At 42.3% G+C, this 16,486-nt stretch overlaps 1 protein-coding gene across 4 annotated transcripts in view; it reads left to right on the top strand.

Moving 5' to 3' along the window:
* Positions 1-5,508: 5,508 nt before the first annotated feature.
* Positions 5,509-16,486, top strand: part of LOC125462501 (activating transcription factor 7-interacting protein 1-like) — a 90,164-nt gene continuing 79,186 nt past the window's right edge. For 3 of the 4 annotated variants that reach the window (XM_048552606.1, XM_048552603.1, XM_048552604.1), the window contains exon 1: positions 5,509-5,712. The gene's annotated coding sequence lies outside the window, so the exon portion shown is untranslated. Of the gene's footprint in view, positions 5,713-14,088; positions 14,268-16,486 lie in introns of those variants that run through there. The other variant, XM_048552605.1, reaches the window with a different exon arrangement.

The following is a 16,486-nucleotide window of genomic DNA, read 5'->3' on the forward strand; positions in this document are numbered from 1 at the left end:
TAAGAAGGCATTCTTAGGGCATATGGCCCATTCCAAACTGACCGTGAAAAGGTCCTAGTACATTAACTTCTCAAAGTGAAGTCCACCGGGGGGGGGCTGTTGGAGGGAGATAGATCCACAGAGCTGTAAGGAATAAGTTTTAGGATTTTAACCAAGTGGCAGTGAAGTCTACATTGTGTGGCCTAGAGGGGATTTTGGAAGCGATGGTGCTCCTACACAATGCTTCCGTTGATTTTCCATGTGGTAGTGATCAGAAGTTTGCAGAATGCCTTGCTGAGTGCTACAGAGCACCCTGTTAAGTCAGAGCTGTACAACATAGAAACAGACCCTTTGGTCCAACTCATCCATGCCATCCAGATATCCTTAATTAATCTAGTCCCATTTGGCAACATTTGGCCCATAACCTTCTAAACACTTCCTATTCATATACCCATTCCAGATGTCTTTTCAATGTTGTAATTATATCAATCTCCACCACTTCCCATGGCTGTGCATTCAACCAATCCACCACCCTCTGCATGAAAAAGTTATCTTTTAGTCCATTTTAAATCTCTCGCTTCCCACCTTAAATCTATGCCCTCTACGCTTGGATTCCCCCACCCCAGGCAAAAAACCTTGACTATTCAAGCCCCTCATGATTTTATAAACCTCTAAGATCACCCCTCAGCCTCTAACGCTCCAGGCAAAATAGCCCCAGCCTATTCAGTCTCTCCGTATAACTCAAACTCTCTTACCCTGGCAACATCCTTGTTAATCTTTTCTGAATCCTTTCAAGTTTCACAACATCCTTCCTATAGCAGACAGACTAGAATTGAGCACAGTATTCCAAAAGTGGCCTAACCAATATCCTAGCTAGCTGCCACATGACCTCTTAAACTCAATGCATTGAACAAGGCAAGCATTCAAATGCCTTCTTCGCTATCCTGTCTACCTGGGACTCCACCTTCAAGGAACTATGAACCTGCATTCCAAAGTCTCTTTGTTCAGCAACACTCCCTAGGACCTTACCATTAAGTGTATAAGTCCTGCCTTGATTTGCCTTTCCAATGTGGATCAATGGTAGAGGGACTGAACATTGAAGGTAGCAGATGGGGCACCAATTAATCAGGCTGTAATTTTTCAGATTATGTTAAACCTCCTAAGCGTTGTAGGAGCTGCATTTATCCAGTCAAGTTACAATATTGATTCACACTTCAAACTTGTCTCGGAGATGGTGGACCGACTTTGGAGAGTTAGGAGGTTAGGTTTTGAACATCAGAATTCCTATCATCATACCTGGTCTTGTAAGTGAAGTATTCATATCACTGGTCCAGTTCAGATTCTGATCAATGGTAGACCCTAGGCAACTGGTAGAGATTTAAAATGGTCAGGTCATTGAGTATTAGAATAAAGTAATTAATTTAAATTTTATTTAGTTAGATTCACTCTAGTTGGAGATAGCCATTGTCACTCACTCATATGGTGAGAACGTTATTTGAATTTGACTGCCCAAGCCTACGTGTTGTCCAAGTCTTGCTGGATACGGGCATGAGCAATTTAAGTTGAGTTGCACTTGTTGATCAGTGAATTAACATTTCCAGTGTAAGCATGCAGATAAATCCTGAAGTCTCCAATGTGAGCTCAGGGATGGAGAGCTTTGTGGGGGTCCCAGGCTCATTTCTGCTGCCTATCAGAAGTCGAAACTTTTCAGGCAGTTACTGCATTCATAGAACATAACAGCACAGTACAGGCCCTTTGGCCCTCAATGTTGCGCCAACCTGTGAAACCAATCTGAAGCCCAACAGGCATCTCTCATCTTACATCCCATTTCCACCGATCCAGAAACTGGGAGATTTGAGATTTAAAGTCAGCCAGTGCAGCACAAGCACTAATAAGCAGTATGTATATACAGCATATATAATTAGGAGGTGAGCTCAATAATTTGCCTGCTTTACATCATAAAGTAGTCCGAGTGATCAACATCTTATCAACTAGGCTAAACATTCAGCCTTTTCCTGGGTGTATTATCAATAGCAATATCTTAAATTAGAAAGAACTTGATTGGTTTGAATTTTAAATGTTTAGCACATTACTGTTCCCTCATAAATTCTCTATGGTGACACTTAGACCATAAGACCATAAGACATAGGAGTGGAAGTAAGGCCATTCGGCACATCAAGTCCACTCCGCCATTTAAATCATGGCTGATGGGCATTTCAACACCACTTCCCTGCACTCTCCCCATAGCCCTTGATTCCTTTTGAGATCAAGAATTTGTCGATCTCTGCCTTGAAGGCATCCAACGTCCCGGCCTCCACTGCACTCTGCGGCAATGAATTCCACAAGCCCATCACTCTCTGGCTGAAGAAATGTCGTCTCATTTCAGTTTTAAATTTACCCCCTCTACTTTTAAGGCTGTGCCCACGGGTCCTAGTCTCCCCGCCTAACAGAAAAACTTCCTAGCGTCCACCCCTTCTAAACCATACATTATCTTGTAAGTTTCTATTACATCTTCCCTCAACCTTCTAAACTCTAATGAGTACCATCCCAGGATCTTTAACCATTCATCATACACTAAACCTACCATTCCAGGGATCATCCGTGAGAATTTCCACTGGACACGCTCCAGGGCTAGTATGTCCTTCCTGAGGTGTGGGGCCCAAAATTGGACACAGTATTCTAAATGGGGCCTAACTAGAGCCTTATAAAGCCTCAGAAGCACATCGCTGCTTTTATATTCCAACCCTCTTGAGATAAACGACAACATTACATTCGCTTTCTTCATTACGAACTCTACCTGCAAGTTAACCTTTAGAGAATCCTGGACCAACACTCCCAGATCCCTTTGCACTTCTGATTTGCGAATTTTCTCACCGTTTAGAAAATAGTCCATGCCTGTATTCTTTTTTCCCCCAAGTGTAAATCCTCACATCTACTCACACTGAATTTCATCAGCCATTTCCTGGACCACTCTTCTAAACTGTCTAAATCCTTCTGCAGCTTCCCCACCTCCTCAGTACTACCTGCCTGTCCACCTGTCCACCTATCTTCATATCATCAGCAAACTTCGCCAGAATGCTCCCAGTCCCTTCATCCAGATCATTAACATATAAGGTGAACAGCTGTGGCCCCAACACTGAACCCTGCGGGACATCACTCGTCACCGGTTGCCATTCCGAGAAAGAGCCTTTTATCCCAACTCTTTGCCTTCTGTCAGACAGCCAATCCTCAATCCAAGCCAGTAGCTCACCTCGAACACCATGGGCCCTCACCTTGCTCAGCAGCCTCCTGTGAGGCACTGTATCAAAGGCCTTTTGGAAGTCTAGATAGATAACATCTACTGGGTTTTCCTGGTCTAACATACTTGTTACCTCTTCAAAGAATTCTAACAGGTGTGTCAGGCACGACCTCCCCTTACTAAAACCATGCTGACTTGTTTTAATCTGACCCTGCACTTCCAGGAATTTAGAAATCTCATCCTTGACAATGGATTCTAGAATTTTACCAACTACCGAGGTTAGGCTAATCGGCCTATAATTTTCCATCTTTTGCCTGGATCCTTTCTTAAACAAGGGAGTTACAACAGCAATTTTCCAATCATCTGAGACTTTCCCTGACACCAGTGACTTTTGAAAGATCACGACCAAGGCCTCCGCTATTTCCTCAGCCCCCTCCCTCAGAACTCTAGGATGTAGCCCATCAGGGCCAGAAGATTTTTAGACCCTTTAGCTTTTCTAGCACTTTCTCTTTCGTAATGCCTACCGTACTCAACTCTGCTCCCGGCTCTCCTTAATTGATGGCATACTACTCATGTCTTCCACTGTGAAGACTGACACAAAGTACTTATTAAGTTCTTATCTCCCATCACTAGCCTTCCAGCATCAATTTGGAGCGGCCCAATATCTACTTTTGCCTCTCGTTTGTTTCTTATGTATTGAAAGAAGCTTTTACTATCATTTCTAATATTACTAGCTAGCCTACCTTCATATTTGATCCTCTCCTTCCTTATTGCTCTCTTTGTTATCCTCTGTCTGTTTTTGTAGCCTTCCCAATCTTCTGATTTCCCAGTGCTCTTGGCCACTTTATAGGCTGTCTCTTTTTCTTTGATATATTTCCTGACTTCCTTTGTCAGCCATGGCTGTCTAATCCCACCCCTGATAATCTTTCTTTTCTTTGGTATGAACCTCTGTACTGTGTCCTCAATTACACCCAGAAACTCCTGCCATTGTTGGTCTACTGTCTTCCCTGCTAGGCTGTGCTTCCAGTCGATTTTTGTCAATTCCTCTCTCATGCCCCTGTTGTTACCTTTATTTAACTGTAACACCATTACATCCAATTTTGCCTTCTCTCTTTCAAACTGCAGACTGAACTCTACCATATTATGATCGCTGCATCCTAAGTGTTCCCTTACTTTAAGGACTTTTATAAAGTCTGGCTCATTACATAGCACCAAGTCCAGAATAGCCTGCTCCCTTGTGGGCTCCATCACAACCTGTTCCAAAAAGCCATCCTGCAAACATTCCATGAATTCTCTTTCTTTGGATCCACCAGCAACATTATTCACCCATGATCACCGTGACCCTGCCTTTCTGACATACCCTATTTATTTCACCGTGTATCTTGCGCCCCTGGTCCTGATCACTGTTAGGAGGTCTGTACATAACTCCCATTATAGTTTTTTTGCCTTTGTGGTTCCCCAATTCCACCCACACAGACTCCACATCTTCTACCAATGTCCAACCAATCTGTGCCCTTTTATGCCTGTTCCCTTTGAGATTTGGTATTCCTGTAACTCTGTCCTGAGAATGCAAGAGGAAATGCTTTGACAGCATTTTTGTCCCGAGTTTTGAACACTGTTTTAAAAAGTTAAGAATCTTTGAAATTATTTCATTATAAATGTTTCTGAATACAGTGGAATTTCAAAAATTGAAGAATCACTGAAAAGGAAAACAAAAATTAAAACTTGGAAGTGGCCAAACTGATTCAACTTGTTTTGTATACCTGAAAACGGAATTCCAGTACAACCAGATTTACTGAATTTTGTGGGCTTTTTCTCCTGCGTACATGAGCAATGGAAATACTTCAGGTCGTGCGGCGAAACGTACTGCAGACGGTTTTATTGACCTGCACTAGGCCATGTGCGATAACTTTCGAACCTCAGACGCATCACAGTTGGAGACGGCTTACTCCCATCCCCAGTGACAAAAAAGAAGTTTGCTTAGAAATAACGGGGACTGCAGATGCTGGAGAATCCGAGATAACAAAGTGTGGAGTTGGATGAACACAGCAGGCCAAGCAGCATCTCAGGAGCACAAAAGCTGACGATTCGGGCCTAGACCCTTCATCAGAAAAGAAGTTTGCATAGAAGGTTTGTCAGTGTAATTTGTAATGCGATATCGTTACGAATACCAATATGGCTTTAAGGCTCTTCGCCACCGCTTAAAGGAAGAGGAGAAAAACAAGATCTAATTAAGCCTGGCAGTGTGTGCAAGTGTAATTCACCTGGGACAGCAGTAAGTTACCTGTTAAGCCACTGATGCATCAAAGTACGCGCTTTCCTCTGTGCTTTTATCTTTCGTTCCGTGGGTATGCAAATAAAGAGAACAGCGGGCAAACCGATGGCAGGACTACAGACACACGTATAGAAAAAAAACTTGACATGCACAGAAGCAGACGCACGATCTATATTCAAACTTCGATCACAACAGTCGTGAAAGACAAGCCGTTTGACAGGTGCGTTTTGTTTCTTTAAAAACAAGTAAGGTTTTTTTCCCCTTCACTCCCCCCGCCCCCCAGTCGTGTTGCACGAATATTTAAAAGCCTCACATATATGATACCTACACGTAGGACGTGCCTAATATCCTTGTTTTTGCTCCTGTCAGTTCAACGACCTTACGTTTCCAGCGACTGAACACGCTGAGAGTTGGCGCGTTCCCGCTAGGCGCCATGAGGCTGGGGAGTCGTTTGAATTTTCGAAACGCGTGCCGTTCCTAACGGTTTTTTTTTAAGAAAAGCTTGGGAGGGGCAGAGCGGGGACGGTCGTGGGAGGGGAAGCATTATAAAAAAAACGTGTTTCAGGTGTAACTCAGTCCCCATTCTCTGAACCTTTTTATTCTCTCCCACATGATGCGTCACTCTATTTTGCTCAGGTGAGTCTTTTTTATAGAAAAGAGATGTATCTATGCACGTGTAAATCAAAATCTAATATAGTTTGAAATTAAACTTTTCTTGGAGGGGGACGAATTTTCAATGGATGCAGGAGTTAGAAATTTTGTATGTGTTGCATCGTAGTTTGCACTTTGCTTAGACTATTGTATTTTCCTTGGAGAGAACTCCAAAGTGCTGCGGCGTTCATCTTTCCATCTTCCTTTCCATATGATATTTAGTGATTTCATCAAGTATATAAATAGTCACTACGCAACAAAAGAAACATGCTTCCGACGCCAGCAGTGCCCTCTAGGTCAGACATCCACTGCAGAGAAAGAAGCCGACTTGCAATTAAATTTGAAGCTTTTTTTGTAAGAAGTGTTATAAGAGGTCATGAAACATATCCCCTCTGAAATTGCGAAAGGAGCTATCGGGAGTACACTTCTGGATTGACAACTGGAAAATGGACGACAGTGTGCTGTAAAAGATGATGTATCATATGATTGAGCTCCCAGTTCAAAGCAATGTTAAAGAACACCGGTCTTTTCACGGTTCACGAAATAAGTGACTTCAGAAAACAGCATCCAACAAAGTCAAGTCTTTTTGTTTTAACAGTCAAACAAGCAGATTGGAGACCCTGATGCATCAATGATGCAGTCCCCTGGCAACAGCCTCTGGACTAAGGTGATAATTCTTTTTGGTAGGACCTAAATGTTCCCGTTAATTGACTGGAGAAACGTTTGACAAGTATGCAGAACTGTCTCCCTTAGTTTATAAGGGCCAGAATTGGGCACTGAAAGCCTTAGTTTTTATGTCATTCTTTCTCGTATCTTTGCATGAAGCATTTTTTTAAAAAGTCCTGAAAGTTCCATGTATCAAGATTTCTTTTTGTCATTGGAGTCTGAAGATTTCCATGTTGCTGCAACCAACTGCAACATGAAAACTTTGATCAGAATGTGATCCCATGCATGAGTATCATTTTAATGATCCGACTTATGAACAGCTGCTTTGTGGTTTTTTTTTCTGAATTGCATACAAATTGACTTTCAAGCTGATTCAGGAACGCAAGTCAATTGGCTGGATGACTGGTTCGAGATACCAAGTGATGTGAACATCATGGACTTAATTCCTGCAATGGCTGAGACTAGAGTCATAGAGTTGTGAGCGCAGAAACAGACCCTTTCGTCCAACTTGTGCAAGCTGATCAAAGATCCTAAATTAATCTAGTCCAATTTTCCAGCATTGGTCCATATCGCTCTAAACCTTTACTAGTCATGTACCCATCCAGATGCCTTTTAAATGTTGTAACTGTACTGGCCTCCACCACTTCCTCTGGCAGCTCATTTAATACATATACCACCCTATGTTTGGAAAATGTTGCCCGTTAGTTTTCCTACCCTAGGAAAAAGACCTTAGCTATTCAATCTATCATGATTTGATAAACATCTATAAGGCCACTCTTTGGCCTCTGGTGCTCCAGGGTAAATAGCCCCAGTCTAGTCAGCCTCTCCCAAACCCTCTGGCCCCAGCAATATTCTTGTGAATCTTTTCTGAACGCTTTCAAGTTTCCCATCTTTCCAACAGCGGGGAGACCAGAATTGAATGCAGTATCCCAAAAATAGCCTAACCAATGTCCTGTACAGCCACAACATGACATCTCACTCATATACTGACCAATAAAGGCAAGTGTAACAAACACTTTCTTCAATACCGTGACTACCCATGACTCCACTTTCAAGAAACTATAAACCAGCATCTCAAGGTCTCTTTGTTCAGCAACACTCCCTAGGAACCTATCATTAAGTGTGAAAGTCCTGCCGTGAAATATTCTACTTCTCAACCTTTTTTCCTTGCCTGATGCATAGTGGCCCTCTCGTTTGAGAAAACAGCCCTAAGCTCCGAGCTTGATCACAGCAGCGGCAAGTGAGCCCAGGGCAACACGTTGAAGTTTGGGTTCCTGGCAGCTTCTGCATCAATGAGATCCAAGCTCTGATTTATGGCTGCTGCTCTAGAAGCAAAGTTTGGGTTCCCAGTGGCTTCTGCTTTGACAAGCAGGTGTAACACTGACTCAGAGTTGCTGTGGCAACTGGGTTGGGTTCTCTGTGGTGTCTATGTCCAACGCAAACTCATGGAGGCAGAGGTAATTTTGGGCCCAGAACAAGACTTGGTGGCAGTGGCTGCATCAGCAAGATGGGCATGAAATGGACACATAGAGACAGATTTGATTTTGGGCTGGTGCAGTACCCGGTAACGTCTGCATAGGTGAGGACACCTAGTGTCGAGTGTGTTGATGGAGATGAGATGGCGCTGAAGAGTAGCAACTTTCCTTCCAGCAATGGTGGCACAGTGAAGGAGACTCATGCCTGGCTACTGGCCCATGTTGAAGCACTTACCAAAAAGGACTGTGAAGTTGAACACATTTTTAAAATTTTTCTTTGAAACTTTTCTACCTTTTTTATATTCTACGTTTTAGATTATTTTTTCCGTGTTTTTATGAGTGCCAAAGAATGGTGACACTCTACATTTTTCGCTATATTTTGTAACAAAATTCATGTGACAATAAATAAATCAAAATAAATTAATAAATCAACTCATTGGCAACATGGGGAATGCCTGTACATGTTTCAGTAAATTCCAAATCTTGTAGTTTTTTTTAAATGTGGATTCATATTCATACATGGAAATAGCAAATGAGACACACACTTTAAGGACAGGATTGTTCAGCCAGAGAAGGAAACAATATATTAAAGTCAGTGAAACAAAATTTCATTAGATGCTGTATTTGAGGCAATAGAGTTGAAAGTGTATATATACTTGCAGAAGGCATTCAATACAGTGCCTTTTGAGCAAAACTATAACTGTTGGTATAAAAAGGATGTTGCAGTATGGGTGTCAAATTGACTGAACCATGGGAAACAGTGGTTAATGGGCGTTTTTAATGGTGGAAGCTGGTTTGCAATTGAATTCTCCAGAGTCTCATTTTGGAACTGTTGCTCTACCAGATATCCATTAATGACCTAAACCTTTTGTGTGCAGGGCAAAATTTATGGATGATGTGAACCTTGGCAATGTTGTAAATTGAGGTTTATTGTACCAATTCAGATGTGGGGAGACAGTTTTAAAATAGTGGATGTAGAAGTGGAGAAATGCAGATCTATGAATGCAAGTGTCTTTGAAGATGACAGGAGAGCTTAGATTAAGGTTAATATTGAATACAATATCCAAGGCCCTATTAGGGGCATAGAACATAAGAGCAAAGAGGTTGTTACTGGCAGCAATGTTATTATCCCCACAGATATGGTTAATATTTAGAAAAACTAAGAACCATGCAACATTTTCATGTTTTTAAACAGAAACATTTTTAAATCTATTAAACAAGAGCAACAAAAGCAAATGCTTATAACAGTGGTAGAGAGAGTAATGTAAATCATATTTTTAACCATTCTAATTCCGGCCAAGAATTCAAATGTAGACTACAAGATCTTGAGTTCAATCACTTCTGGAGTTTACGCAAAGTTATGCCACTGCCCTGTGAAATTTGATTTCTCCTCTGCTTTACGGCTACTCATCTGAGGTCAGAAGACACATGATGTCAGGCTGTGGTCCAACAGGTTTATTTGAAATCACAAGGTTTCATAGCACTGCTCCTTCATCAGATGAAGTGGGGGGGGAAAAAAGCACATGGGCATGGAGGTATCTTATCTTATAGGTAGAAAGATCAAAAGATCATACAAATGTTGCGAATGAAGTGTCGATAGGCTGAGTGATAATTCACTGCAGGTGATCAAAAGTGTCAGACAGTACGAGTAAAGTTTGAACTGCTGAATAGCAAGTGAAGGAATGACCTATAATCTGATTAATTGAGGCAGAGATAATTGCCAAAACTTAAAAATAATATGGCAGTGCTGGAGACAAACCACATGGCTGGAATTATGTGACAGGTATAATAGTCATATTCCGAGGGTGTAACCAAAGTAACTAATACTCGGATTATGAGTCAGCCCTTCATTTGCCAACCAGCTGTTAACACTTTACTCTCACCATCTCTCGCTGTTAATCATCTGCAGAGACTCATCATTCAATCTGTTGATGCTCAACTCAACATTTTTATCATCTCCGCCTTTCAATCCTGTGCCTGTGTTCTCTTCACCTGATGAAGAAAAAGTGTACTGAAAGGTTGTGATTTCAAATAAACCGCTTGGACTATAACCTGGTGTTGTGTGACTTCTAATCGTGCCTATCTCAGTCCAATGGTGGCACCTCTACGTCATTCTATTAAGGTGTAAGATTTCATGAAGATTTAACTTCTGGCTAAACAACTTGCAAACTTTTCTTAAACCTGAGCTGAGGAATTCACAGTTGAAGTCTTAAGTATTACTTAATTTGTCCTTTCTTTTTCCCTCTTTAAAAATCAAGATACCCTTGATCCATTTTGGCCTCGACATTCCTTGTCCAGGCCCTAGACAGACACCACTCCTGGAAGGTTTTAGTTTTCTCCACCCAATTACAAGCTAAACTAATGGTTTTGCATGGAGGGTTACTGTGATTTTCTTTCTGTACCTGCGAGCTAAGCAAATTTTCTAGATTCTCTTTCTTAGCCTCTGTCTCCAAACTGAACTTAAGGTTCCACCTGCATACCACATGGTGAATGCTGAATTTAATGTTTTCTCTGCTCAAAATTCAGACTGAAGCTGCACTGGACTCTCTGCTCCCAAACTGAAGGCTTGACTGCTTGAGCAAAGGCCAGAGGAATCTACCGTTATTTGTCTTATTTGTTGAAGAATGTAAATGCATTGGAAGTAATTGAGAAGGTTTGTTAATTAACATCTGGAATCAACGGTTTGGCACGAGGGTATTGAACAGGCTTGACTTACATTCACAGTTTAGAAGGTTTTTATTTAATGTAGAGGTAGACCCTTGATAAGCAACGAGATAGAATGATGCTGGGTAGGTGACAACATGAAGTTATCAGATCAGCTATATTTGTTGAATAGAGCAGAATAGAATTCTGCTCCTCATTCACATTTGTATGAAAGCCCCTGGCCCATCTAAATTGCACACTTGAGATGTTCCAAACATAGTTAAAATTTATCTGCTGTCTTCCTAAGTAGCTATATTGAATATTAGCATAGTTAACCTCTTACAAAGACAGCAGTGCATCAGACATTTTCTCCAGCTAAACAAACTTGCCTTCCACTTTCATATTCATGGGGAGGTAATGACTTAGTGGTATTATCACTGGACCGTTAATCCAGAGAGCCAGATAATGTTTTGGGGACCAGGTTCAAATCCTGCCACAGCCGATGATGGAATTTGAATTCAATAAAATATCTGGAATTAAGAATCTAATGATGACCATGAATCCATTGTCGATTGTTGGAAAAACCCTTCTGGTTCACTAATGTCCTTTAGGGAAGGAAATTGCCATCCTCACCTGGTCTGGCCTACATGTGATTCCAAACCCACAGCAATGTGGTTGACTCTGAACTGCCCCTGGGCAATAAGTGCTGCCTAACCAGCGATGCCCACATCCCGTTAATGAATAAAGAGGAAAAAAATCATTCAGACTTATTTAAATAAGCACTGGTCATCCCAGTCCTGTTTCAGTTCCTCCAGATAAGTGTTTCCATTTCCATTTACACAACAAGTCTTATACTAAAGTGTAATTCTTCTAAAATTCTGAAATAACACAACAATCTCGATACTGTCTTGCCTCAGAGTTAGTGAATTGCTTTGAAGCCTTTTCTTCCATAAAACACTGCTCAGTTGACAATTCAGAAAAAAAAACCTGAGTTTTTCTTGGCTATCCAGCCATAATACCTAATCTGTTGACATTTGTTGTTAGAGAGTGGAACATGTGTTCATTACAGAGAATGTAGAAATACAACACGATCTGTTCAATATTTGAGCTTCTCCCAAGTGGCAAACAACTTCCGCAGCACACAAATGCCAGGTTATGACCTTTGTATAGAAGAAAATTTAGCTCCTTGACAATCAATGGTGTTACAATCAATGAAATCCCTACTATCAACATCTTGGGGGTTATCATTGGCCAGAATCTCAAATGGACTTGCTACATAACCACTTGCTACAAAAGCATGTCAGAAGCCAGAACTACTGCAACAACTAACTCATCACCCGAGTCCCCAAAGCCTGACCAACTTCTACAAGGCACAAGTCAGGAATGTGGTGGAATACTCCCCATTTGCCTGGATGAGTGCAGCTCCAACAATACCCAAGAAGCCTGATACAATGCAAGACAAAGCAGCCTGCTTAATTGACACCATATCCACAAGCATCCACTCCCTCCACCACCTGCTCTGTAGAAGCAGTGTGCATAAGCAACAAGATACACTGCAGAATTTCACCAAAGATCCTTAGACAGCATCTACCAAACTCACTGACTCCTCCATTGAGAAGAATAGGGCAGCGGATATATGGGAACACCACCACCTTCAAGTTCCCCCTCCAAGCCACCCACAGTCCTGACTTGGAAATAAATCGCCGTTTTGTCACTGTCACTGAGTCAAAATCTTGGAATTCTCTCCTTAATAGCATTGTGGGTCAACCCACAACAGGTGGACTGAAGCGGTTCAAGAAGGCAACCAGGGATGGGCAATAAACACTGGCCAGCTGGTGATGCCCACATCCAACAAATGAATTTTTTTTAAAATCCTCTCAGCAGGATCAAAACCACTGAATGGTAACAGGGACAGGCAAGAAACTACATCAATGTATTCAGGTCAATGTAATGAGTGGAGAAAATGTGAACATGATACCATGTGGGCAGATGGCCTTCCTTAACAAAGATAATGGCAAGTGCAGAAGGACTCCCATGAGCCCAAATGGCCGTTGTCTGAGCCACACAACATTGAATCAACGAAAGTTGTGAGTGCACAGCTATAGATCAAATAGCACGAGAAGAAACTTGCCTTCAAGCTTTGGTTGGCAGCCCACCCAGGAGAAGCACAGACTGCATTCAGACTTATAACATGGAGACCTTGCTGACGCCATCCTAGTTTGCTGCCGTACAACAGACGGTCTCCAAGCATGAAGGGTGGAGATCAGTCAGTGCAGATGGTACTATCCTAAGTCAAAGCTAAACCGTACGAGCTGAAAAGAAACAATTCACTCGAAGTCAGTAGAAACGAGGTGGAAATGGTAGATGTAAGATGGTACGATTCCAGTTCTGCAGACATGTAACTCAATATTGTTTTGATCCGAAGACTTGGCCCCCAGTGGCATCCGGAGTGACCAACCAGCCTTATGAACCATAAACTGAATAGAAGAAGGACCCACTAAATGTTGCCTTCAGATATTTATCTCCACACCACCCATTTGACTTGTTGCAGTCAATGGACATTCCCTAATTTGGCCAAACTGCAACAGAGAAGAAATTATGCATTCTGAACTCTTAATAGCATTGCATCAAAAGATTGGAAAACAAGAAGCATACTGGAGCATGAGAACAATATAAAATTCTGATGACAATGCCCAGCCCTGGTAGAATATTAGCAAGCCAAGCTGGACATCAGTAGAGGAGCCTTGAGGCAGATTTGCATCTGAGCGAGGCAATTGACAGAGCACAATATTGGTTATGTCCTGTACTGGTCAGGAAAACGTCAAGGTGAACAGCACTTCTGTGTCAGCTTTATCGCGAACTCTGGCACCACTGAACTTAAAATTGGCAATCTAATTTAATTTGCTAATTAGGCATTCTGAATGCATAGTGTCATCGTGTCTATCTTTTCAGGGTCAGCAGCATGCAACTCGTCATTGGTACTCCAACCTTTAAAGGCTAACTCAGCTAATGAAGATGCCTCCACAACTCCCTGAACTCCTCTGGAATGTCCCTTCTGAGAAGGAAGTTGTCATTGTGAGTGATTTTGATACCAGTTTTGGTTGTGAAGGCCTATTATGCAAAGGAATGCTTGGAAACCATAGAGTTGGAAACTGCAATGAAGATCTGCTGAAAAGCAGTGATCCATAATCAACACCTATGGACTGATGCTGGTGAAGCAGATTCATGAAATCCAGTGTGGACAATTTTCAGCACAACAGCAACCTCTTGATTCCTTTTTGTACATCTGTGCTTCATACCACTGGACATGTTCTGGCCCTGAATGTACCATCTTCAGTATGTAGGTATTGAGTTACTGGTGACTGCTGATCTTGTTTCTTAGAGAAGGATCTTGTTGTTTTTACTGCTGCCATTAACTTGTCAGCATGCTCTGAGGTGGTCATGGAGCAGGTCTTTGAAGGTAGAATCTTTTTCAATTTAATTACATACATGAGAGGGAAAGGTTCCGTCAAAATCATGGATTAAGGCCCACTGGAGTCATAGAGTAATACAGCATGGAATTAGGTCCTTCGGCCCAAACGGGTCCATGGTGCCCACTCAGCTAGTTTCAGTTCCCCATGTTTGGTCCATATCTCTCTTAAACCCTTCTGATCCATATCCCTATCCAAATGTTTTCTATAAGTTGCTATTGTACCTGCCTCAACCATTTTCTCTGGCAGCCCATATACGCACCACTCTCTGCATGAAGAGATTGCCCCTCAGGTCCTTAAATCTATCCCCTCTCACCTTTAAACCTACGTCCTGTAGTTTTCAATTCCCCATTCCTGGGAAAAAAAACTAAATATGCATTTACCCTATCTATGCCCATCATGATTTAATACAGTTCAATAAGGGCACACCTCATTCTCCTATATTTCAAGAAATAAATTCCTATCCTGGCCAACCTCCCCCTATAACTCAGGCCTACTAATCCTGGCAACATCTTCGTAAATCTTCTTTGCACCCTTTCCAGTTTAACTATGTCTTTCCTATAACAGGGTGATCAAAACTGTACACGATACCCCAAGTGTGGCCTCCCCAACCATTGATACAGCTGTAGCATAACATCCCAACTCCTATACTCAGTGCCTCTATTGATGAAGGCCGGCATGCTAACTGCCTTCTTCACCATCCTGTCCATCTGTGATGCCACTTTCAATGAACTGTGTCTTTGTACACCTGAGTCCGTCTGTTCCACAAAACTCTTCAGGACCTTCCCATTTGCTGTGTAAGTCCTATCTTGGATTGACTTTCCAAAATGCAGCACCTCACACTTGTAATTGCATTTGCCAATCATTAGCCCACTTCCTTGTCTGATCAAGATCCCTCTGTAATTTTTGATAACCTTCCTTGCTATCAACAATAACTCCTCATTTTGTATCATCTGCAAACTTACTAATCATACCTAATCATTCGCATTCAGGTCAGCTCAGTTATGTAAATAACAAATAACAAAGGCCCCAATAACCACCCCTGTAACTCACCACGAATCACAGACTTCCAGTCCAAAAAACAACACAGCAAGCCAACCAGCATCAGAAGAGCATGAAAGCTGACGTTTCGGGCCTAGACCCTTCTTCAGAAATGGGGGAGGGGAAGTGGATTCTGAAATAAGTCGGGAGAGAGGGGGAAGCAGATAGAAGGTGGATAAAGGAGAAGATAGTTGGAGAGGAGACAGACTGGCCAAAGAGGTGGGGGTGGAGCCAGAAAAGGTGAGTGTAGGTAGGGATTTAGGGATGGGCAGTGTCAGTCCAGGGAAGGCAGACAGGTCAAGGGAGTGGAAAGAGGCTAGAACATAGAACATTACAGCACAGTACAGGCCCTTCGGCCCTCGATGTTGTGCTGACCTGTCATACTGATATGAAGCCCATCTAACCTACACTATTCCAAGCACGTCCATATGCTCATCCAATGATGACGTAAATATACTTAAAGTTGGCGAATCTACTACCGTTGCAGGCAAAGCATTCCATTCCTGTACTATCTGAGTAAGTCGGGAGAGAGGGGGAAGCATCTGTCCTATATCTTTCACCCCTCAATTTAAAGCTATGCCCCCTCGTGCTCGCCGTCACCATCCTAGGAAAAAGACTCCCCCTATCCACCCTATCTAACCCTCTGATTATTTTAAATGTCTCAATTAAGTCACCTCTCAACCTTCTTCTCTCTAACGAAAACAGCCTCAAGTCCCTCAGCCTTTCCTCATAAGACCTTCCCTCCATACCAGGCAACATCCCAGTAAATCTCCTCTGCATCCTTTCCAAAGCTTCCACGTCCTTCTTATAATGCGGTGACCAGAACTGTACGCAATACTCCAAGTGCGGCCGCACCAGAGTTTTGTTGCACAGCTGCAACATAACCTCTTGGTTCCGGAACTCGATCCCTCTATTAATAAAAGCTAAAACACCGTATGCCTTCTTAACAGCCCTGTCAACCTGGGTGGCAACTTTCAAGGATCTATGTACATGGACACCGAGATCTCTCAGCTCATCTACACTACCAAGAATCTTACCATTAGCCCTG

This window comes from Stegostoma tigrinum, chromosome 23 (genome assembly GCF_030684315.1).
Source record: "Stegostoma tigrinum isolate sSteTig4 chromosome 23, sSteTig4.hap1, whole genome shotgun sequence".
Taxonomy (NCBI): domain Eukaryota; kingdom Metazoa; phylum Chordata; class Chondrichthyes; order Orectolobiformes; family Stegostomatidae; genus Stegostoma; species Stegostoma tigrinum.